The sequence below is a fragment of the Microtus pennsylvanicus genome, chromosome 7 (assembly GCF_037038515.1).
Source record: "Microtus pennsylvanicus isolate mMicPen1 chromosome 7, mMicPen1.hap1, whole genome shotgun sequence".
NCBI lineage: Eukaryota > Metazoa > Chordata > Mammalia > Rodentia > Cricetidae > Microtus > Microtus pennsylvanicus.
The window spans coordinates 31535319-31552314 of record NC_134585.1 but is presented as its reverse complement, the minus strand read 5'-3'; positions in this window follow the sequence as shown (position 1 = coordinate 31552314).

Sequence of the window (16996 nt, the reverse complement as noted above, 5' to 3'; positions counted from 1 at the left end):
ATGGTCGTGCTGGTCTTGATAACAGGTAAGTGAGCAGTCAGATGAGGTAACCAAGGAAACCACAGCTCTGCCTCCTGATGCTTGAGAAGCCCCTTTGTAGTTAAATACCCTCGAGACTGCAGACAGTTTGCTCTCACTAAATGAAAAACCAAAGTACCGGGACATTTCCCACATGCGAGTATGCTAACGAATTACAAGAAAAAGATAAAATTAAAAATTTATATATATATAAAAAAAACTGGAAGTGATGCTGTCATGATGAGGTCAGTGAGGTTGGCAAAAGCTGAATCTTTTTCTCTGCTAATATAAAGAATAAAAAAAACCCGCAGGAGCCAGGCGGTGGTGGCGCACGCCTTTAATCCCAGCACTTGGGAGGCAGAGGCAGGCGGATCTCTGTGAGTTCGAGGCCAGCCTGGTCTACAAGAGCTAGTTCCAGGACAGGAACCAAAAAAGCTACAAAGAAACCCTGTCTCGAAAATCCAAAAAACCAAACCAAACCAAAACAAACAAACAAACAAAAAAAAAAAAACAACGCAGGAAAAGCAAGACTTCAGGCCTAGCCAGGTTTTGTTGAAAGCAAAAGCCCAGGCACACTGCAGAGCCCACAAAGAAACAGACTCCCTAGGGAGGAGGAGATCTGAACTCTAGAATCTGTGTTTGTCTGGCAAAGTCAAAAAGCTTTCGTGTCTGTGGGTAGGATAGGGGTCTTCTCCCTCAGAATTGTCTGGTTTGGGCTATAGCAGGAGATTAGAAAATCCAGAGGAAGAAAGGGAAGCAGACTGATTCCTACCAGAAGAGACCCCTGGTTGGAGATTTGAAATCTTTGTCTTGGAATGGGAGAAGAACCATGAAGTTGGCTGTATGAGATGATCAAGTGAGAGTCCATTAATCTACTACACTAGGGTGAACTGATAGAATGACTATGTTCAAAGGGGATTTATTAGACTGGCTTATGGCACATAATCTGGTAGCTCAATAATGGTTATCTCATGATGGAAAGGCTCGAAGTTCTGTAGCTGTTCGGTCCATGAGGCTGGATGTCTCTGCAGTTCCAGTCTGGTACTGAAGTTCTGGAAGGCTTCTGTCTCCAGTCTACATTGGAATCCCAAAGTAATTGGCTCTAACACACACACACACACACACACACACACACACACACACACACACACACGGGCGTCATCCAAAGGAAGGAGATGTTTAGCCTGTCTTCCTCTTGGAATGCTGGTAAAGGAAGTAGTTTACAACCTGGCAATCCTCCTCCTCCTGATGAGCCAGGCTCCACCTGTAGCTCCCAGAATATATGTTTACTTATCCCAGACCCTTTCCCGCTAAATCTTAAGCATTGCTCCTATGATGGGGGAGAGTCTTCTGTTTTGTGTTAATTTCATTGGTTAAATAAAGAGACTGCCTTGGCCCTTTAATAGGACAGAAAATTAGGTAGGCGGAGTAAACAGAACAGAATGCTGGGAGAAAGAAGGCGAACCAGTGAATCGCCATGATTCTCCCACCCAACACAGACACAGGTTAAGATCTTCCCTAGTAAGCCACCTCGTGGGCTACACAGATTATTAGTAATGGGTTAGATCAATATGTAAGAGCTAGCCAAAAAGAGGCTGGAACTAATGGGCCAGGCAGTGTTTAAAAGAATACAGTTTCCATGTAATTATTTCAGGTAAAGCTAGCCAGGTGGCGGGAACGCAGCCCACCATTCATAATACTACACTCCTAGGCCATAAAACTCATTCAAATGAGTGTTTTCACTTGTACTTTACAACAGCCTAAGAGACTTTCATGTTATCCCAGGGGCAGGCCAATCCTGACACCCACAGGCATGATGTTTGCCTCAGTCAATCTCCCTGGACTCCAAATCTTGGGCACTATTTCTGAGTCAACAGTACCCATCTTAGTAAGGGAAGCCAGATGTACTCTGTGAAGAATTTCAGTGTAAATGTGTCTTAAATTTGTTGTGCACTTGGGACTGAATTGTTATCAGAAAACTCTTTCCCCAAATTGTGCTGTGCTTAAATATGGCTAAAGTAAGTGATCCGGGCCAGACTCTAGAAGTCCTGGCTTAGCACTGCTACAAACATCTAGCTGATCCGAGTTTCATTCTTTTTTGTTGTTGCTGCTGTTGTTTGTTTTTTGAGACAGGGTTTTTCTGTAGCTTTGGAACTAGCTCTTGTAGACCAGGCTGGCCTCGAACTCACAGAGATCCACCTGCCTCTGCTTCCTGAGTGCTGGGATTAAAGGCTTGCGCCACCACTGCCCAGCTCCAAGTTTTATTCTTACCTCCCCTTGATCATCTTCCCTGCCTCCCTTAAAGCCTGAAGGAACCCTCCCACAATACTAGAGTAGAGAGGACTAAATGATGAAGTCTCCTTGGTCCATCTTGCAGTTTCAGCAACTCACGGCCCCTCCCACTTCTCTGCCTCTCTGAACTTTTCCACAGGCAGACTGCTTGTCAGTTGTCTGTTGTGACTCGGTGCATATCCCCAAAGGGTGAGGCTGTCCTTTAAAAACATTGCCCTGCTCCCATTAATTAACTAGAGTCACTTGAATCATCAGATGTCTAGTTAATTCATAAGTCTGTGGTTGTCATTTCACTGAGAACATGAAATCAGCTACTTTGTCAGCCTATAAAATAACACTTTGGAAAAATAGTACAAACCCCCCCCCCCATGCAATGTGTGTGCCTTGGACTTCAAAGCTTAGCTGGTGTCAAGGAAATGAATTTGTTACCCAGATGTGTTATGTCCAGTGATTGCGACTTGAGCAGGAGATTGCATTATCTCCTGAATTTATCAACGTAAGTCCATCACCCGAGCCTCAGTTCCACCATGCTCAGACCTGGGGAGACAGCACTGCTTCCAGCAGTGCCAAGCCACCTGGCTCTCTTACTTCTGAAGGTTTCCAAGAGGAAATAACGGTTTGGGGAGCCAGACCAAAGAGCCCATGCGCCAACTTGGACTGGTGATGTGGGCCTGCCAGCTGTCTCCGTCCCAGGTCTATATACAGCTGAGCACCCAGGGCCAGGCTGAACCAGTTAGCTAAGACTTCAGACATGAATATTCAGACGTCACAGTGGGACACCGCAACACCTGTGTCAGATCGGCAAAGCTCCATTTACACAATTCTGGGCTCACAAACCTCCTCCAGTGTTGACACACTTCCTTTCCCTTGGAAAGAGGAACAAAGGAGCCCTCGTGCCCTCCTCATTGTCCCCAATACTTCTCTTAGGCGATAGTTTGAATCTGAAATGGTCCCCAAAGGCTCACATGCTAAAGGCTTAGCGGCCAGTTGATGGGCTTTGAGGACATGGCTGGGTTCTGGAGCTCGGAAGGATTCAGAATCTGAGGGTTATTATTGAGAAGTGGTGGAAAGTAAAAGGCCTACTTGGAGAGAGTAGGGGTGGTGGTTACCTTGTCCACAGGGGGAGATTTAGACTCACCATGAGAACATGCCTCTGGGCACGTCTGTGGAGGAGTTTCCAAATTAGGTTAAGAGATACAGAGAAAAACATAATCATTGTGGGTGTCACCACTGCATGGGATGGGGTCCTGGGCTGAATAAAAAGGAGACACTCACTAGGCACCAGCATTCATCTCCGTCTGCTTCCTGACTATGACACAGTGAGATCAGCTGCCTGAAACTCCCGCCACCACGACCGTCTTAGGGTTGACTATTGTCCTGTGAGATGCCGTGGCCAAAAGCAGCATGGGGAGGAAAGGGTCTGTGTCACTCACAGTTCCTTGTAATGGTTTATCATCAGAAACAGTCAGGGCAGGAGTTCAAGATGGCCAGGAAACTAACAGGAGACTGGAGCCGAGGCAGAGGCCATGGCCGGGTGCTGCTTACTGTCTTGCTCCCCATGGCTTTCTCAGCCTGCTTTTTTATAGACCCCAGTACCACTGTCTCAGGGGTGACCCCGTCCACAACGAGCTGAACCTTCCCTGTTCAATCACTTACTAAGAAAATGCCCTAAGACAGCCTCATCTTATGAGGTGCATTTTCTCAACTGAGGTTCCCTCCTCTCTGATGACTCCAGCTTGTGTCAAGCTGACAGAAAATTAACATGGTCGGATCTGTCACAGCAATACCCCACTCCTGATACCAACTTCTGTGCTAGTCACTGATCTATCGCTGTGAGGAGATACCATGACCAAGGGACTCTTCTATAAAATAAAACAAAAGTCATTTAATTAGGGACTTGCTTGTCATTTCAGAGGTTTAGCCTGTTGTTATCATGGCAGGGAGCACGGCAGCATGCAGGCAGACATGGTGCTGGAGAAGGAGCTAAGAGTTCTACATCCTGATCCACAGGCAGCAGGGAGATACACACACACACACACACACACACACACACACACACACACACAAGAGAGGGGCGAGGGCCTGGCATGAACTTCTGAAATCTCGAAGTCTACCCCTAAAGACACTTCCTCCAATAAGACCACACCTCCTAATCTTTCTAGTCCTTTCAAATAGTACCTCCCCCTGGTGACTAGCCATTCAAATATGCGGCCTAAGGGGTCCATTCTTATTCAAACCACCACAAGAATTGCCCACCACTATACACTGAAACTGTGAGTCAGAAAACCCTTTCTTTAAGTTGCTCTGTCAGGGTGTCTTTTTATTACAAGCCAAATCACTAACAGTGGGCACTGGGAAAGTGACTTGGAAGTGTACGTCTACCTTTGACCCCTTCTGTTTTCCTTCTTCCTGGCTTCCTTGAGGTAAGAGCGGTTCTCAACCTTCCTAATACTATGACCGTTTAATACAGTTTCTCATATTGTGGTGACCCCAACAATAAAAGTACCTTTGTTGTTACTTCATAACTGAATCTTGCTACTGTTATTAATTATAATGTAAATATCTGTTTTCTGATGGTCTTAGGTGACCCCTGTGAATGGGTCATTTGGTCCCTTCCCATGAGTTGCGACCCACAGGTTAAGAACCACTGCTCTAAAGCTAGGAGCCAAAATTAATCTTTCCTTCTCTACACTGTTTCTCTCCGGTATTTTGTTCCAGTACCAAAAAATCTAATACATATTTTACGATAAAAGTAAAACTGAGGAAATCAAGGCACCTCCCTTGAGAGACCTGTTAAAGGCTGGTGCTGAGAACTGCATCCAAACAGGCAGGCTCCTGGGGTCTTGGATTTCAACCATCAATCCCATGCCCATGACTTGGTCCTCTGCAGTTACTGAAGTCATAGTAAGAATGGTATGGTGATCCAATCGGAATGTTCTCGCTCCCTCATCAGCTTTGGCATGGCATGTTCCTCTTATGAAAACATTCCTATGAGTGCTTCCTTTTTATAATTTACTTGGGACTTCTAATATAATCTTAAGATCATCTTGAAAACCAGTCTTTAACTTTAGATGACGCCTGAATCTATGAGAGTGGTTTTCACAGGGTAGCTGGCTGACTGTAGCTCCGGCAGGCCAGGATGACGGAAACGTCAAGCTAGTGCATTTAATTAGGTATGATATTTCCCATCCTGCTGGCAATAAAACTGGAGATGCTAAGAAACACTTCGTTGGATTATATTTCAAACACACATTAATTACAGCAGCTGCTACAAATTTTGGCAAGTTATTTTGGTGTTTAACCAGTACCAGAGCCAGGTGCGGACGTGTAAAAGACATAAAAATGAGTCGGATCAACATGAAAACGTTAAAGCAGAGGTAAAAGATACATATTGCGGGGGGCTAGCCACGGCTGTGGTTGACAGGTTCCAGAGAGGAAGCAAGGAGTAGGCGAGAAGGTTGATTACTAAATGAGAAAATGCTTTACAGCTGGAACTCAGTGTCATTTCCTCAGCCGAGGCTCCTTTCTCTGATGACTCTAGCTTATGTCACGCTGACACAGAAAACCACCTAGTACACCTAATAATCCAATATCACCAGGTTGTACGAATATTAAAAGCCTCCTCCCCCCAATGGAGATCAAAATCAAAAGGGGCACAGCGGCCATTATGTGGCTTGGTCATCCAGCTTTGCTGGATCTTTGCCAAGCAGCTGCGCTGGCTTTATGACTTTGCCCACTGCCATCAGATACGGCTGCGCCGATCTAGGAATGATTTGCTAGCTGCCGGCAATGTGTAAAGTTGGGCCTCCTCCTGGAGCCCATAGTTAGTGGACTGGAGAGGAGCATCTTTAAAATTCTTCCCACTCCTAATTCTAGAAAGCTTTAGTTAAACCCACGCTTTATAAACTGTCAAAAATAAAAGAGCGGACGTGCACAGTTGCTGTCTTCTGAGTCGCCGCATTGGGCTTCCAGCTGCTGTCCGTGGTCTCCTGTTTCGCTGCTACACCTGATGGCAGACAGAACCGCCAGCTTTCCCTGAGCCCTCGGATTTCCTATGAGTGTGATAGGATCATGCCAGTTGGGATGAGCACTTTTGTGGGAACCAGAAAACAATAACACAGAATTTACTTCTAGGGATGCATATATTGTCGAGAAGGTTGGCATTAGTTGGCATGGCCTTTATTTTATAAAGTTATGTTTCATAATTTTCACAAAGAAAGGTAACAATGAACTCTTGATGGAAACCCTAAAATAGGGTATTTGGACAGATGGCTTGGTGTTGAAGAGAACTTGTTACTCTGGCAGAGGACCTGAGGTTGGTTCCTAGCACGCACACTGGCTGGCTTGTAGTCATTTGTAACTTTGTCTCTAGAGCACTGGTCATCCTCTTCTGGCCCCCACAGGTATTTGCACTTACCTACAAATATCCACACACAGACACACAGAATGAAAAATTTTTAAAAAAAGAATTAAAAATATAAAAGATGTGTTAACACAATGTTTTGCCAATGTATTAATTATTAAATTCATATGGCCAGGGGAAGGAAAGAGAGCTGGGGAGGTCCAGATAATATCCAGTTCTGTAGCTGCTATAGGAAATCTGGGTTTTAAGATCAAAAACACTGATGACAACTTATGCTGGAGAGGATGTGGGGCAAAGGGAACACTCCTCCATCGCTGGTAGGAGTGCAAACTGGTACAGCCACTTTGAATTTCAGTATGGTGATTTCTCAGAAAATTAGGAAACAAGCTTCCTCAAGACCCAGCAATACCACTCTTGGGTATATATTCAAAGGTTGTTCCATCATACCACAAGGATATGTGCTTAACTATGTTCATAGCAGCATTGTTTGTCATAGCCAGAAAATGGAAACAACCTAAATGTCCCTTGACCGAGGAATAGATAAGGAAAATGTGGTACATTTACACAATGGAGTACTACACAGCATGAAAAAAATGGTATCTTGAAATTTGCGGGCAAATGGATGGATCTAAAAAACATCATATTAAGTGAGGTAACCCAGACCCAGAAAGACAAATATCACATGTACTCACTCATAAGTGGCTTTTAGAAATAAAGAAAAAAAACCAGCCTACAATTCACAATCTCAGAGAACCTAGACAACAAAGAAGACCCTAAGAGAGACATATATGGATCTAATCTACATGGGAAGTAGAAAAAGACAAGATCTCCTGAGTAAATTGGGAGCATGGGGATCATGGGAGAGAGTAGGAGGGGAGAAGAAAGAAGGGGAGGAGAGAAAAAAATATATAGCTCAATAAAAATAAAAATAAAGAAATTTGTTTTTTCCTCTAGTATGGCAGGGCTGTTTGGGGTGGAGCGGTGAGCATTTATTTGACTGACAAAGTGAGGAAGAGGATAGACTGGAGGGTTAGGTCTGGGAAGCCCTGGTTAGAGATTTAAAATTAGCATCTGGAAAAAGATCAAGCTGTCAAGAGGAGGGCTGAAAAATCCTTCTTTGATGCCTACTGGACTAAAACAGAGAAATGTAAAGAATAAAATCTACCTCTAGAGCGGTATTCTCAACCTTCCTAATGCTGCGCCCCTTAAATGCAGTTCCTCATGTTGAGGTGAGCCCCAAACATAAAATTATTTCATTGCTACATCATAACTGAAATTTTGCTATTGTTATGAATCATAACGTAAGTATCCAATATGCAGGATATCTGATAAGTGACCCTCAAAGGGGTCACGGCCCACAAGTTGGAGAATCACTTGCTTGTCTTGTCCTTTAAGGGTTAATCAGTGGGGTAAGTCAGGGACCTGATTGAGACACTTTTCAGAGGGTCAGCTCATCTTATAATGTTCTTTTTCTCCCAAGAGTCCTTCCCACGCCCCATGCACACCTCAAGCCCCACACCCCACGCCCTACCCCCAACCCTTACTCTTGGGAAAGGCCATTGTGTAGACCCTAAGAGCAACCTGGGCTTCCTGCCTTTCTGAGGTCTAAATTTCTCCTTTCTTCTCTTCCTCCTTTCTCTGATGCTGACCAGAGCCCAAGAATTCTTTTACGTTTCTTAACTTGCCCTTCCTCACTCTTTTTCAAGCCCCCCTCCCTGCCACGTGGACACCTGGTTATATGACCTCCCCTGCCGCCCCCTCTCAAACATCAATGCCTTCCTTCTTTCTTCTCTTCTTTCCTCCCAGGCAACTCTGAGAGTCACAGCTTGCCTGCCCTAAGGATTTCCTTGTAGACTCTAATAAATCATGCCCTGGACTTGTTATGAGTCTGTTCTTTGTCCTCAAGCTTCTGTTTGTGTCCATTTTTAAATTCTTTTGTTATCAAAACTGAGTACCCCAAGAGTGGAGCCTGACTTCCTAGGTATGGTATGGTGGCTCCGTTGAGACTCCCCAGAATTTCCAGTAACACTTCTTTCCTGTCCCTTCTTTAACTGGCATCAAAATCAAATCCATTTTCCTGTACCCTTAGATAGCACCAGAAGCATGGGCCCAGTCATGAGTGTGCCTGATGCTGTGTGACTAGAGAAATTGATGGAGGAGCAATGACAATACTCTACTCAATATCCAGGATTGTTATCAGGATCTAAAGAAACTGTAGATGCAGTATGATCTGTAAAGTATAAAGGGCCTGATAGAAGGGGTGTCATTTTTAGGGTAGCCAAGATGATACCTTGTTTGGGTATCATCAGATTAAGGGGTGGAGGGTAGGCAGCAAGTTAGATTGTACCTCATGAGCACAGCAGGGTGACGCCTCCATATATATATATATATATATATATATATATATATATATATATATTATGTATATGGTAGAGTTGTGGGTCAGCACCTGGAAGTGAGTTTGTCAAGATGGACGTCTCAAGGGCCCACTTCAACTTACTATACTAAACGTCAGTTCTGGGCTATATTGGAGGTCTTAAGTAGTAGGTTAACTATGAGCTTCCACAGGACTGGGAGGTGTCGTGTGTAGACTCGAGAGCAGCTCCAGCTCCTCCTGGAGCAGCCTAGGCTGTCTGGGTTCCATCTTCCCCTCTTTGCTCCTTGAGAAGAGCCATCCCTTTGACTTCTTGCCAAGCCAGCTGGCTTTCTTGTCCTGCACTGTGACACTTAGAAATCCATTGTAATTAACTTCTGCCTAATTATCAGCCCAATTAGGAGTCTCTTTCCAGGCTCCTTTGTACCTGCCAAGGTCAATTTATGTCTTAGTACATTTTCTGCAGCTATAATTAAATACCTAAAGTTGGGTAATTTATAAAAAAAAACAACAACAGAAGTTTATCTAGCTTACAGCTCTGGGGGCTGAGAGGTCCAAGAGCACAGTGCTGGCAGAAGGACAAGCATGCATTTATGTGACAGAGCCCAAGAGAGTAAGGACACTCACCGCCATGACATGGTTCTTGATCTGTCACTGGGGGTGAAACTCTAATAGCCTAATCGCCTTGGAAGGCCCCAGATTTTAATACTGTTACAAGTGAAACAAAGACCAGCATGAGTTCTGGAGGGACCATCACAGTCACAGCAACTGGCACCTGGGAAATCAAAACTGTTCTTTTTTTACTTATTTTTATTTTATTTTAGTTACACACATATACATGCATACGTACATATGAGCATAGAGGCCTGTGGAGGCTTTAAGGGGATGTTGGGTCCTCTGGAATAAGAATTACAGGCAGTTGTGAGCACCCAATGTGAATGTTGGGATCCAAACTCAGGTCTCCAAAAGAGGAATGCAGACTCTTAACCACAGACCCATCTCTCTAGCCCAGAACTGTGTCCTTGTCTTAATCATACTGGCTATCTTTAAGTCAGCTCCTTCTTCGTGACCCGAGGTCATTGGGTAGAACCTGTGCTATAGAGTCCAGCAGGAACAGGAAGGAGAATTCCTTACATCTTGGTGCTCAGAGGGGATCTACCACATGGTCCTGCCTTCGAGGGAATATGTGTTTGAACCTGAACCATAGGCAGATGGCATTTTCATGGGGTGCTACTCCATCTCCACAGTCTACCAAGTCTTATTAGTAAAAGGCTAAAGATACGCTGCTTGGTGGTACAGTTCCTATGTTCTAAAAATTATAATTTCAGTGCCAACCTTCATCTAAACATTGAAACCTGGCCAAAGTGGACAAGTCAGAAGGAACCCTAAGGACTTATATCAAAAGCCAAAGTGGAAAACGAAACAGACACAATCTGAGGCCAGAGTAAATGAAGGAAATGGTCCTTACAGACTTCATGGTGAAGGGTATGCTATGAAGGACGGAAACCAGAAGATGCCATCCAGAGACAGCCTGACACAGAGAATTAGAAGACCTAAATCTAATTGTAGTTCTACCATAACACACAACAACTTCAAAGCTTTAAACTTGTGAATAACCTTTGATAAAAACAAAGTTCATAACATTTATCTCAAGGAGTCTTCTGGGAATTCACTAGGATACTTGCTTAACCCCCTCCTTGGCTGGCCCCTGAGTCCGGACATGGAGTATTAGTTATTCCTCGTTTCTCAACCTCAGGTGAGGTACAGGCTCTGGCAGGACGTAGCTTCACCTGAGCATGGATGATGCATGAGCTCTTGGGTAGGAGAAGGCTGAAAGACCGAATTGCTCCTCTCTTGCCATACTCCTTTCTCACCCAGACAGAAGCCCTCCTGGGGCCTCTGAGCAGTGCCCTGGTGCATGTGACCAAGTGTGGGAACCCAGCTCAACCTTTGTGTTAGACAAAAAGGTGCAAAGCAAAAGTGAAGATGGCCTCATCCAGCCAATTCTGAAAGGCACCACACTGTTTTTATATGCTTTGTGGACTTTTGCTTGACGTACAGTCCTTTCTTTCAATTAACCCAGCGAAGCCTAGAGACCTCCCTAGCAGAGGGAATGGGGGAGAAGGGCTAGAATCCCTTCGTCTGTTGTAAAAGAGATGGCAAGCACTGTCCTGTGGCTGTGAAGGACCGTAAGTCTCAGTAAGCATGAAGGATAGTATTCAGTAAGAAGATGGAAACACACACCCTCCTATGTAGAAATCATAACTGCGGAAAGCAAAACAAATGAGAATTTCCAAGAGAGTCTTAACAGTAGATTTGAACTGATAGAAAAGAACATCTGAAGATGGAGGGGAAAAAATGAAGGAAAAAAGGAAAGAGGCCTCAGAGAAACACAGGCCGCCATTAATTGTGCCAACATACATTCAATCACAGATGCAGAGGGCAGAGAACAAGCAGAGCAGAACGTGCATGTGAAGAGGTAAAGAAAGCAAACTGTCCAAATTTGATGAAAATCTTCCATGTACGAATCCAGGCAGCTCTCTCGACTATAAGTGGGATAAACGCAAGGATACCTGAGAATACACACATCATAGGAAAACTGCTGAAAAGAAACGAAGACGGGAAGGAAGTCCCGAGAGCAGCTGGAGAGAAAGAACTTGTCTCTTAGTGGGAAATCACAATAAGATTGACAGCTGACTCCTCAGCAAACCGTGGAAGCCAAAGATGGTAGGATAAGGGATTTAAAGGGCTCAAAGGAAACCAAGATCAGCTGCCAGCCCAAAGTCCTGTATCCAACAAAGCTAAGACCCAAGAATGCAGGAAAGACAAAGGCATTTATAGATAAACAATGCTTAAGGTATTTACTGCTGTCAGACTTTTCCCACACTGTAAAGAAGCAGGGGGCCACCAGGAAAGGAAATCATGTCACTATAAAATATTGTATAAACACATGGTTTGCCTCCTTTCTTTTCTTAGCTTTTTTAAAAAGTAGTTGTAAAAGATAGTGTAAGTGGGAGGTATCATTGAGTCCTCTGCAGCGTGCAGGATACTCACAAAAATAACACAGCCACTAATCTAATAACAGACCAATAGTAATAGGGTTAGGAATTGGGATCCTATGGATAACAGAGTTACTACTACATAAAACAGCCAGTTTCTAACAAAACGGCCCAGAAATGAAGTAAGAGGCGTGTCGAGTGTAAGGGAGAAAATGATGCCAGGTCAATCAAATGCAGAGACGCATTTGAGGAGAACTATAAATGAAGAATAAAATATGAATACAATAGGACCCTTTCTCTTCTTTCTTTTTTTAACTTCTAAGTCTGTCTCTCAAGGCACTGCAAAAAAGTATCACAAACTAGGAGACATAAAGTCAGAAATCTCCCTTTCTGGAGGCCGAAGTCTGAACACCAGATGTAACAGAGTCAGTGAGTGGTCCTTGCTTCTCTCTTAGCTTTTGGGACTTGGTAATCATTGACAAGATTTTTTTTATTACAATATAATTTTAATTACTTGCATTTGAAAATGTAGATAACTCATAGGTTTATAAAATTGTCCCCAAATTGGTTTAAAGCAATGTAGAAAATTTGTACAGGCCAATAACTGTAGCAAGAGTAAAAAAATAAAAGTCTTTCAAAAGCTTACTCTTAGCCAATATTTTCAGGCCTATTTGATAGTTTAAGGTTTGTTTTCCTAGGTTTCTGGAGAATAACTCCAGGAACTGACAGTGAACCCACATACCCTACGCTGTGATGAGACAGGGTGCCCTGTGTGGCCTTTCTCACTTTCACACGCTGGTAAGGTTCAGTAGCAGGCTGCTGCACACACTTCTGATTTTCTGCTCCTTCTGCCAGGGCTCTTCCTGTCCAGGGGCATGGCACTTCTATCTCATTGTGCTGTTTCCCACAGAGCATGCTGCTTCTTGATTTATCACTAGGTTTGGGATCCTCTCCTCCCATGTCATTGGCTGTCCTTCTCCATCCATGATGCCCTTTTCTCCAAAGAGGGAAAGAGGGACTTCCTCCCAAGCCAGGGGTGGAGTGGCTCATCTTGGAGTGACACTCCTTGTTCCTGCTCAGGGTCCATGAGTTGTGATCTGTAGATCATGGGCACCCTGTGTATCACCAAGTATGTCTACTTGGCACAAGCTGGGCTAGAAGCCAGTCCCACCAGGCTACTCTGAACCTAGTTTTCCAATCTATCACGTTGCATGTTGCAATATCCCCCTGCTGCTCCTTCTTTCTGATGCCCTTGAACCTGGAGCATCCCCCAAAGAGTGCTCATCCTCTGCCACACTTCTGAGTGTGCGTGGGGAACTGTCATCACCCCCCCTGGCCTCCTTCCATCCGTTTCCAATGATTACTCAGAATCTGCGTCTGTCTGATAATAAGCCTTCCTCTCTCGGCTTTGCCACTGGGCTGCTCGGTAAAGATAATTTTCTGTGATTGCTAGGGAATTATCTTTCTGGGCCATTGTCTGCGGGGCTCTTTCATCATTGTGAGGTTCACTGTGTCCCTTTTACCCAAGAGTAGCTGCTGTTCTTATTTGTTATGTTGATGGGATAATGGGAGGTATTACTGAATTGGAAGGCAAGAAGGGAGAAAAATTGAAATAATGACAGCAGATGGAGGGAGATGGAAGGGTGTGTGCTCTGCCTTCTCTCATTATCCAATTTTCACATCGTCTTGTTCCAGCCACGGTCACTGTACCCGACCCTCTGATGCTCCTGGCCGTACATCACACATCTCACCACTCAAATTGGGAGCTCTCATCTGTGGATTAGTAAAATAAGTCCTATGCTAGGATTTAAATAATAACCCAGGTAATATTATTACCGCTTGTTGGCTAACACAGTTGCCAGCTAGGCTCATCCGACTTGATTTAAAAAAAACTGCCCTTCTCCTTCTTCTCCCTGTGCTGTGGAGCATTCGGTGCTCCTAAGCTCGAACTCTTGATTCTCCTGCCTCTGCCTTCCAAATGCTGGGCTTGCTGGTGTGTGCCATCGAACCCAGCTCAAAAGAAAACAGGAAGTAGTTGATTTCAGAGTGCATGTTCTATCCCCAGAATATAGAAGCTCTTAGTGCTCCATGGCTCATGTGTTGAGCCTTGAAGAAGTTCGTGCTTAATGGTGGTACTGCTAGGAGTAAAACTGTCCTTTATTTATTGCATCTTTCTGACAGGGGAGCTGCTTTTGAAAACCCAATAGCACCCACTTATCATCCATAAAGTGGAGAAGAAAACCATTGAATCTATAGCCTAATGATTTACTAAGGCACCCAAGGTCTTTTGGTGATAGGGGATGGTTTATTTCTTCTTCTTTTTAAAATTTATGTATGTATTTATGTAGTATGTATTTTTCTTCTCTCATACATTACATCCTGACTGCAGTTCCCCCCTTCTTCTCCCAGGCCCCCCCTCTCCTCTCCCCTGTTCCACTCCCCCTGTTTCCCTTCAGAAAAGAGCAAGAAGAATACTAGGAGAGACGACTAGAATTGGGGAGCATTTGAGGGGTATGAGGCAGAAACCTAATGCAATGGAATCTCCCTTGAATCCATGAGGGTGACCCTTGCAAAGATTCATGGAGGATATGGAGCCTGAACCGGCCTTCTTCTGTAACCAGTTAATGCTTCCAGTGGAAGGACTGGAGCACTAACCCAGCCACAAAACTTTCTACCTACAATTTGTCCTGCCTGCAGAGCGAGCTGGGGTGGTGGTAGCACAGAATGTGTGGGAGTGACCAACCAATGACTGGTCCAACTTGAGATCCATGCCAGGAAAGGAAGCCCATCCCTGACAGTGCCCGGAGGGTCAGGACCCAGAGCTGGATAGTTCAAAGACCTAGGATAGAACCAAATTTGACTGGCAAAAAAAAAAAAAGTCAATGGAATGTTTCCTAATGATACTCTGTTATACTCACAGACAAGAGCCTAGCATAATTGTCTTCGGAGTGGTTTCATCTAGCAACTGATGGGAGCAGATGCAGAGACCCACAGTTAGGTGGAGGTTGGGCAATCCTGTGGAAGAGAGGGAGGAAGGACTGTAGGAACCAAAGGGGTCAAGGACACCACAAGAACACAGCCCACAGAATCAACTAACCAGGGTTCATAGGGACTCACAGAGCCTGAACTGACAATCAGGGAGCCTATCTGGCTCTGATCTAGTTCCTCTGCATATATGTTATGGTTGTATAGCATATGTTCCTGAGGGACCCTTAATAGGGGGAGCAGGGGCTGTCTCTGACTCTTTGCCTGCTTTGGGGACCTTTTCCTTCCCACTGGGTTGGCTTGAGCAAGGTCCTAAGAGCATTTTTAGCTTGCGACATTTGCTAAACACTGAAATGTAAGGGACTGTCAATAGCTCTGCAGCACTGCGTCTCCAGCTAGCAGGAAGTGTTGCTATGGCTACGGCAGGGAGAAATGCTTAGTCACTTGTCAAAGCAGGGAAAGAACAGAGAAACCACTGTCCTGCTGCGCGAGTCAGCTCCTGTTGCTATGGCGACACCTGAAGAAGTGACCTTACAGGAGTTAAGTGCTGTGTTTGAAGCTCAAAAGGGCGTTAGTCTACAGTTGATCGGCAGTGTGGTTTGGGGGCTTACAATGAGGCATTCCATCATGGCAAAAATATATGGCTGTACTGTCAGGAAAGAGGAAGAGGAGGGGGTGGGAGGAGGGAGAAGAGGAGAGACTTACACAGAAAGGGAAGAGGTAAGAAGAGACAGTGGTAGAGAAAGAGAGAGGAGAGAGAAAGGTATGAAGGGGGATAGAGGAGAGCTACACATAGACATAGCCTTTCCCCAAACTATGAATTAACAAATGGATGAAATGAAACAAAAATATGTTTCAAAAGCATTGACATAGCTAATTCATTATCTCAGCTCTGGAATGTTAATGGCTGGAAACAACACAATTTACCACCGTTGGTGTGGTTTAAACCATCATCATCCAATTGTCTCCCAAAAGCTCCATCTCTGAACACTGGACCCTGATGTCTAACCATGAGCCTTTGGGGTCATTTAAAATCTACCCCTCATAGCCATTAGTCTCTGATGCAATAATCCCTTGGTGGTGCTTCTTAATTTCACAGTTGTTCCTATACCACAATTTTGTCAGGGAAACACATCGATGCCCAAAGAAAGGGTGGAGGATTCTTCAAGCATCAAAGTTGAACAGTGGATGGATAAGGAGCCCCGTTGGAGGATGAAGGGAGCATCAATATGATCACTTCTTTTACTGAGTGGCCTTTGGCAGACAGTTTTTAGAACTGTGTGGAGTTCACAGTACTTAGAGCATATAAAAAAAAAACTGGGGAACACTCTGACCACCTAATATATGCACAGTATACAGAATAGGGTCGCCAACAGTGCAGAGAGCAACCACTAGCCAATCTCTCAGCTCAGAACCTGTTGAAGGAGTTGATCTCAGTCCTTCTTAGGGGTGCACTAGATCAGACAAAACCTGGTGGCCTTCTCTTACCTTCAGATTCCCCCAGTCTATGCCTGTACAGCATCACCGAGGGAATCTCCCCCAGAAGGTCCCGAGACACGTGCTGCATGAACACATCACACTTAAGATTCCAACACATTTTCATTTCAAAGCAGCTCATACCTTGGCTTCAGAACCATCTGGTGAAGAAGCAAGCAAGCAAGAGGGGGGTGGGGAGTAGTTCTACCCTTACCTACTCTGCATGCATGGTCCTTTCAGAACCTAGATCCTTTCTCAATTCTCCTCATCCTTCATTTTTCTTGTCCATACTGCTGGACCCACCAAGGTGCTTCCAGATCATCACAAACCCAAGCAGCTGCCATGGGGATTTTTAAATCATCTGCCATTAAGATTGTAAAGGCAGAATCAGGTGGCCTCTCTGTATGGATGACCAAAATCTCTGGTGGTTCAGGCCGAGGGTTATTAGTGAATGCCATTCTAACAATAGGGGAAGCAAGAAAACGGTCT